The following is an 8,857-nucleotide window of genomic DNA, read 5'->3' on the forward strand; positions in this document are numbered from 1 at the left end:
ATAGGGTAGCTATACTATCCTATTGAGCCTATTGGACAAAATTTTTTCATCCACATTCACGTTTTGGGCATGTTACGGGCCCCGTTTCATCACTGCAGGGTATTTTTGACAGTTTTTGGAAGTTCTGGTAGAGAACTGTTTCTACTCGAAATCTGGTTATTGCAGTGTAGTAGTGCATTTTGGAAGTGTAGACAGGGTTTGCACATGTATTTTTGATACTAGGTGTATGCACATGTACTCTGGTCACATTTGGTGACACAGAGGTTGTGTTGAAGTACCGCTGCTATAGTAGTTATAGGAGATACTGTTGTATTATAGGTTGCATACAGAAGTTGTCTGTTTGCAGGTTATTTGATTGTTGAGGGAAAACACGTCTGACGAAATTAATCATATTGTTAGTGAGAAGCTGGATAAGAATAACTTCCATGCCTGGAAGTTCAGAATGACCAACTTCCTAATGGGTAAAGGATTTTGGGATTATGTAATACAATAGTTATAGGATATACTGCTGTATTACAGGTTGTATATAGAAGTTGTCTATTTGCAGGTTATTTGATTATCACTGAGGGAAAACATGTCTGACAGAATTAATCAGATTGTTAGTGAGAAGCTGGATAAGAATAACTTCCATGCATGGAAGTTCAGAATGACCAACTTTCTAATGGGGGATAAAGGATTTTGGGATTATGTAGAAGGAGACAATGAGGAGACATCCAGAGTTATCTGAGGAGAATGCCACTCCTGCAGATATAAAGGCATTCAAGGATTGGAATCAGGATGCAAGAAAAGTCATGTACTGGCTTTGAATTAGTGTCACAGACACTATGATAGGACACATACATGATGCAAACACTCCAGCAGTTGCATGGCAGAATATGGTTCAGATGTTCCAGACTAACACAAAGGCAAGGAAGTTACAATTAAAGCAAGAGTTGCATACCGTGGAAAAGAAAATCATGTCCATTAATGAATATGCCTTAAAGATCAAGGGCATTGTTGAATCCCTTGGGTCTATCAATGTATCAATTTGGAGGATGATGATTTGGTGAGTGTCTATCTGAATGGGCTTGGCAAAGAGTACAAGCCATTCAAGACCTCCATTGCAGTTAAGGAGAATATTCCCAACTTTCAAGACTTGATATATATGCTAATCATACAAGAAAGGCTTTAGGTGAGGATTCTTCTCACAAAGCAAGAACACATCAGAATAGACCTTCTACTCTAATTCAGGTAGACGCAGAGGTAGAGGTCGTGGTCAAGGCCTTCTAGTCTAATTCAGGTAGACGCAGAGGTAGAGGCCGTGGTCAAGGCCTTCTAGTCTAATTCAGGTAGACGCAGAGGTAGAGGCCGTGGTCAAGGCCAAGGTGGTGGCCGATAAGGAAATCAAAATTTTGGAGGGGAGAATGACACCATGACCATTTAGACTTACATTAAAGGAAGAATGGCAGTGGTGCCATTGTGAAGGTCAACCATCACCTTCAAGGGGGAGAATGGCAAACACTGCCATTCTTCCTAGTATGTAACAGAGAATGGCACCACTGCCACTCTTCCTTGAATGTAACGGAGAATGGCACCACTGCCACTCTTCCTTGAATGTAAGGGAGAATGGCAGTTGTGCCATTCTCCCCTTCAAGGTGATGGAGGACTTGAGAATGGCAACCACTGTGCCATTCTTCCCTGAAAGTAAGGGGGAATGGTAGTGGTGCCATTCTACCCCTCCAGATGATGAGATGTGAGGCCTTGAGAATGACAGTGGTGCTATTCTCCCTTTTCAGGTGATGGAAGGCCCAGAGAATGGCACTAGTGCCATTATCCCCTTCAATCAAGCTGATAGGAGGCTTTGGGAATCACATCACTCCCATTCTTCCTTGAACGTAAGGGGGAATGGGCCATCCATCCTTGAATGTAAGGGGAACAACAGTGGTGCCATTCTCCCCTTGAAGGTGATGGTTGACCTTGACAATGGCACCACTACCATTCTTCCTTTAATGTAAGGCTAAATGGCTGTGGTGTCATTCACCCCTTCAAGATGAGTGATGGGAGGCCTTGCGAATGGCACCACTGGCATTCCTTGAGTGTAAGGAAGAGTGGTAGTGGTGCCATTCTTCCCATGAAGTGGCAGGAGGCCTTGACGATGGCACTACTCCCATTCTTTCTAGAATGTACGAAGGGGGAATGGCAGTGGTGCCATTCTCCCCACCATGAAGTGATGGGAGGTCTAAAATTATCCTTCCAATATAGGTGGGTGGCGGGCGATAGCCAAGACATGAGATTCCAGATCCTTGCCTAACCCCCCTCTTGCCAATGCATTAGTTTCTTGATTAAGACCCTTCTTAACATGTTGGATCTACACCTGTTGGAATCTCTGCAATGTCCCATTCCTTGAATGTAAGGGAGAATGGCAGTGGTGCCATTCTCCCCACCATGAAGTGACGGGAGGCCTTTAGAATGGCACCACTACCTTGCTTGCTAGAATGTAAGGGAGAACCACAATGGTGCCAATCCCCCCTTGAAGGTGATCGGAGGCCTTGTGAATGGCACCTACTATTCTTCCTTATCTGAAAGGGGATAATGGTGGTGGTGCCATTCTCCCCTTCAATCAAGGTGATGGAAGGCCTTAATAATGGCAGCCATTGCCATTCTTCCTTGAACATTCTTCCTTGAATATAAGGGGGAATAGCAGTGGTGCCATTCTATCCCTCAAGATTCTGGAATGTGAGACCTTGAGAATGGTAGTGGTGCCATTATCCCCTTTGAGGTGATGGAAGGCCCAGAGAATGGCACCACTACCATCCTTCCTTGAATGTAAGGGGAATGGCACCACTACCATCCTTCCTTGAAATGTAAGGGGAATGGCACCACTTTCATCCAACCTTGAATGTAAGGGGGAATGGCAGTGTCTCCATTCTCAAGGCCTCTCCCATCACTGATGATAATGGAACCACTGCCATTCTTCCTTTTAATTTTAAAGGCTGAATGACACCACTACCATTCTTTGTTTTAATGTAAAGTGGCTGAGAGGTAGTGGTGCATTCTCCCCTTCAAGGTGATGGGATGGGATACCTCAATAATGTCACCACTACCATTCCTTGAATGTAAGGGAGAATGAAAGTGGTGCCATTCTCCCCTTGAAGGTGATGGGAGGCCTTGAGAATGGCACCGCTGCCATTTTTCTTAGAATGCAAGGGAGAATGGCACCACTATCATTCTTCCTTGAATGTAAGGGGATAATGCAGTTGTGCCATTCCCCCCCTTGAAGGTGATGGGAGGCCTTGAGAATGTCATATACAAAGATCTCATATTCAATCTTCTTAATATTTCAATATTTTTCTAGTTTATAAGTGTTACAATGATCTTATTATTTTCATGTTTTCCATTTTTTAAATAGATATGTCAAAGATGATAAAAGCAAAGAGAAAATCCATAGAGGTTTCTTATGTGGATGGTGTCTTAGATCCTAAAGGGTGGTACCTTGATAATTACAACAGTTCTCTCCAAAAACTACACCGTATTCACTTATTTATGTATCAACATGGTGAGTATAGTCATGTGGGGAAAGTTAGTCAACTAGAAGAAGGTGATGTTGTAGGAAAATCGGATATACATTGAATAAATGTGTATGCACCATGAGGACCAATATACTAGTTAGACCCTTCATGCTATGAAGATGCGAGGATGAACTCATCCAAGGAAGATAGCATGACAAGTAGAGGGTGGTGTACATCAAATACATACAATATTGATCAACTTCTCAAAAATTTTGAGACTGTATTCAAGGGCAAGAAAACAAAGAAGATACCAAAGAAGACTAAGAATGATGGGGAGCAAGGTGGGGATGCTAGTGGGGACAAAGGTATGAAGGCAGGTGATGAGGAAAGTGAGAAGTTAGGGGACAGGTGGAGATTCAACACAGGAAGGAGGGGCAAGAAAAGAGCAAGAAGATACAAGAGGGTGGAAGAAGCGGGATCATCGCATGCCATGGTTGTGTATCAACTTTCATCACATGAAGTGAATTTTAAAGTAATCTAGAAGAAGTTGGAGAAGAAGGATGCAGGCATGATAGGATTAATGGAGTGATCCAATTTGGACAAGTTTTGGACTAGTTAGGCCCACTTTTTTTATCCACTTTGAAAGAGGAGAGAGGAGAGATGAAATATCTCAATTTTTTTATTAAAAAATTAAGGAAAATGATGAGATTCTAGGCGCCTCCTTCATGAGCTCCGCTCACCCTCTTGAGGTGTCAAAATTCTATTTTTTTACTAATAAATCTCATTTTTTACTATTAAGTGCCATCAACTCTTCATCTTATGTGAGAATTTACTCATTTTTGGTGGATTTTCTTTTATTCTTGGATTTTTCTTATTCCAACACTTGGATTAACCCTATTGGCCCTTTAGAACACTCTTTGGACCTTAGTCCATAGTTTTCTAAAAATGGGTATCCTTAGGCTAAGGTGTCTAAATGCACATATTCAATTAACTTCTAATGCATATTAGAAAACTCATTTTAAACTTCCGTTTCAAGGGAATTCATCTTAAATTTAAGGGATAACTTTATATCCAAAAATATCTCAAAATTCTATTACCTCTCTCTAGAATATTTTATCTCTCGGCCAAAAACAGAGGATGAGGGGGAGCCTTACATCCTCTCCCACTTGAAAAATGTGAGATCTCCTCATCTCACAAAGTGGGGGTAGTCCTTTATCAGTTCTTTTTCTTTCTCCCAAGTGTCATCCTCTAAAGGATAGAGGCTTCCACTTGACCAAAAACTCTAAGGGCTCTGTTCCTGAGATCCTTCTCTCGAACATCTAGGATTTCTTTGGGTTGGAGTTCCATCTTGCCTTGAGTCTGAGAAGTCAAGTGTTCATCATCCAGCACATGACTCGGGCTAGGTACATACTTTTTAAGTAAATTGACATGGAACACATTATGTACCTTGAGATGGGGAGGTAGAAGAAGTTCATAGGCTAGATCTCCTATTTTCTTTGTAACACCGTATGGTCCATAGTATCTAGGAGACAACTTTTTGTACTTCCCTAGAGATAAAGAACTTCTCTTGGGTCGTACACGAATGAAGACCGTATCTGATTCTTCAAACACTCTCTCCGTTCTCTTTTTATTAGCATACTTCTTTTTTCTATCCTGGGTAGCCTTAATATCTTTGCGGATTGCCTGCATTTGTTACTCCATATCATCAAGCATCTATCTGGACATCTCGAATGGGTCGGACCAAGTTAATGGTGTGAGGCAATCTTATCCTCCATACAGAGCTCTAAATGGGCTCATCCTGGTACTTCGGTGAAAAGAGGCATTGTAAGCAAACTCAACTAGATGTAAGTAGCTTAGCCACTTCTTGGGTTCTCTGCCACACAGCATGACCGAAGAATATCTTCAATTACTTGGTTCACTCTTTCAGTCTAGGGATGGTAAGTTGTACTAATATCTGAAGAAGTTCCCACTACCTCAAAGAATGCAGTCCAGAACCTTGACGTGAATTTAGGACCTCTGTCACTCACTATCCTTCTGGGTAAGCCATGCAACCTGAAAATCTCCTTGAGGAATACTCTGGCAACATCCACTGCAGTGTAGGTTTCTTTTACTGGAATTAGATGGGCAACGTTGGTTAATCTATCAACTACCATAAAAATGGACTTGTAACCTGTTGCACTGACAGTAATCCAGTAACAAAATCCATATTGATACATTCCCACTTCATCTGTGGAATGTCTAAGGGATGTAGCTTTCCTGGCATCTTAACCCTTTTTGCCTTGACTCTTTGACATATTAAACTTTAACGTACATGATTGAGTACATCCCTTTTGAGTCTTGGCCAGAAGAAGCTCTTCTTTTTTATAGACATATAGGTCTTTATGAACCCTGGATGTCCAACTATTGAGCTATCATGGGCTTCTTTGAGAATTTTTCCCTTTGTTCCCTCATCATTAGGAATGCATAACCGATTATTGTAATACATGCATCCTTCATCCAATTTGTACCCAAGAACTCAACTCATTTCCTTAGGATTCTTGCTTTTCTGCATTAGTAGGATAGCAATAGGGGCAAAGAATTTATCCTACATAATCTTCGCTCTTGCTTCACTGATCAACGGACTTGACACCAATGTTATTATAAGCAAGGAGGCTTTTCTAATGAGTGCATCTTCTACCACATTTTCTTTGCGTGGCCGCTACTTAATCTCAAAATCAAATTCCTATAGGGTCTGCATCCACCTTCTTTGACACATGTTGAGATCCCTTTGGGTGAAGATCCACTTCAAACTTTGATGATCTGTATCAGGGTGAATCTCTGTCCCAAGAGATAATGTCTCCACAACTTTAGAGCATAAACTACTGAGAGAAACTCCAAGTCATGGACATCATAATTTCTCTCATACATTCTAAGTTTTTTAGATTCATAGGCTACTGCATGACCTTCCTACATAAGTGCACCTCCTAGGGCAAAACCACTGGCATCTGTCACTACCTCAAAGGGTATGGAAAAATTTGGTAATTTTAGAACAGGGTTGGTTACTGAGGCTGTCTTCAGCTTATCAAAAGCACTCTGACACATAGCAGTTCAATGAAATAGGATACTCTTCTTGAGAAGGTTAGTCAAAGTAGTGACACAAAATTGGGGGTTTATTCTGGTCACTTCTTAAGATCATGTGTTGAAGAAGGAAGAAGAGATTTTGGTGTTAAATGAGGAAAAGAGACAAGAGTAAAACAAAGATATAGACATTGAAAGTGAGGTTGTAATCCATAGATGGAAATAGAAATGGCTCAGGGGAAGCATTAATTTGGGCTAACCGATCAGCCCCAAAAGCAAGGGCAAGTCTGTGCTGCTAGAAGAAAATCTTTCGGCTTAGTACTATGTGAATAGAGGTGAAAGGGGGGTGTATTGATATGGCTCATTCAGATGTATTGGGCGATTTGGACGTAGCATTGGGAAAGTAAATGGTAGTAGAAGTAGGTTACAAATGATTTAAATACATGGGGTTTCACATGGGCAAGATAATTAAGAGAAAATAATTGTGATTAAGGAGAGGGATGACCAAATATGCAAACAATAAAAAATAAGAATTGTTGTTTTTAATCCTTATGGCTACACTCAAATTAGACTACATAGATACGTAGAGCTCTAAGAGATCTTTGCGTCTATATAAAAGCTTTTGAAAACGGATAATTGAGCGGAAAGTTATAGGCATCTTACTAACAGCATAGAAAGCTGTCCAAAAAAACGACTTTAAGCTAGCAATTTTGGGAGAGATTTTGATCATCATTTTAACATGAGATGGAATAATTGATAACACATATGGAAAGAGTATTGAAATATATTTCTAATTGTATAAACAATTTTAGAAAAGATCACCCAAGAAAAGAGTAATTACCAATAGAAAGTAGGGATTAAAACCACCAAAACTACATTCCTCTTTGCATTTGAGACTCCAACTTAGCAAAGTCCTTGCCTTTCATCTCGTTCATGATACAAAATAGAAAGTAAGGGTTAACATTGCATAGTGGATGATGCAAATCTACCCATGGTTCCCAAAGTCTTTCCACATGCTCATTACCGCTAAATCATTGGTACCTCCAAAGGAAGGCAGCAATAAGGCAATAAGGCAAGGGCTACCTTTAGAAGTCATACGCCCATCGAGATAATAACTCCTTATCTCCCTTAGTTTGGATCATCAAAAGTTCCAATCTTAAGGTAAGGCCTTGGGAGCTAATGTTAAGTAAGCCTACATATGCAAAGAGAGTATCTTGGGAAGAGGATTAAGAGAATTGGGAGAGTGATAATGACACAAGAATGCTCAAAAGCTCAATTGTGGAGGCTTCACTCATTGATTTGAAAGGAGAGGAGGGCTCCTTTTATAGATGGAAAAGTGACACCCTCTAACCTTGTTACAAGTTACAATTGTAGAATCCTTCCACCTCCCATGACACTTGTGAGGAGGTCACATGAAATGTCTCTTTAGGAAAAGTCTTTTTTCTAATTTTTAATTTGGAGATCTTTGACTAAAGATACTTGCATGAGACAAGGTTGTAGCCAAGTTGGCACCTATGTGGCATTTTCACTTTACAAATGTCAAAAGGCTCCTCATCCATGTAGGATTTCTAGAAGAATCTTCCCTAATTATGCACCTGCACACACTTCTCCACATGCTAGCTTATGGCAAATAGCATTTAAATATTACAAAGGTGAGCCATGCATACATTTAGGCCCACTTTTATTTTCCACATCACTCACCTATACAACCATACCAAAGCATTTATATAACATACTTGGTATTTACAATGAGCACATCCACACATTACACAAACTTTAGGAAATGCAAAATATTGATGAGAGACGCCATCGAGGTAGCCGCCAAGCCATCGCCATGATGTCATTTTAATATGGGCCCGCCGTAATCTTCTTCGACAAGCTTCCGTCTTATTACCATTACAAAGCCACAAAACTATATACAAAGTTGAAAATGAAAGATATTATTTTTTCATGTCACAGCACCACTACCGTTTTGCCTAGAATGTAAGGGATAATGGCACCAATGCCATTCTTCCTTGGATGTAAGGGATAATGGCAGTCGTGTGTGCCAGTTTTCCCTTCAAGGTGATGGTGGCAGGTCTTAAGAATGGCAACCACTGCCATTCTTCCCTTAAAGTAAGGGGAATGGTAGTGAAGCTATTCTACTCCTTAAGATGATGGGATGTGAGGCCTTGAGAATGGCAATGGTGCCATACTTCCCTTTCAGGTGATGGTCTTGAATGTAAGGGGAACAACAGTGGTGGTGCCATTCTCCCCTTCTTTCAGGTGATGGAAGACCTTGAGAATGGCACCACTTCCATTCTCCCCTTGAA

This window comes from Cibotium barometz, chromosome 13 (assembly GCF_041138505.1).
Source record: "Cibotium barometz isolate CiBa-2024 chromosome 13, ASM4113850v1, whole genome shotgun sequence".
NCBI classification, from domain to species: domain Eukaryota; kingdom Viridiplantae; phylum Streptophyta; class Polypodiopsida; order Cyatheales; family Cibotiaceae; genus Cibotium; species Cibotium barometz.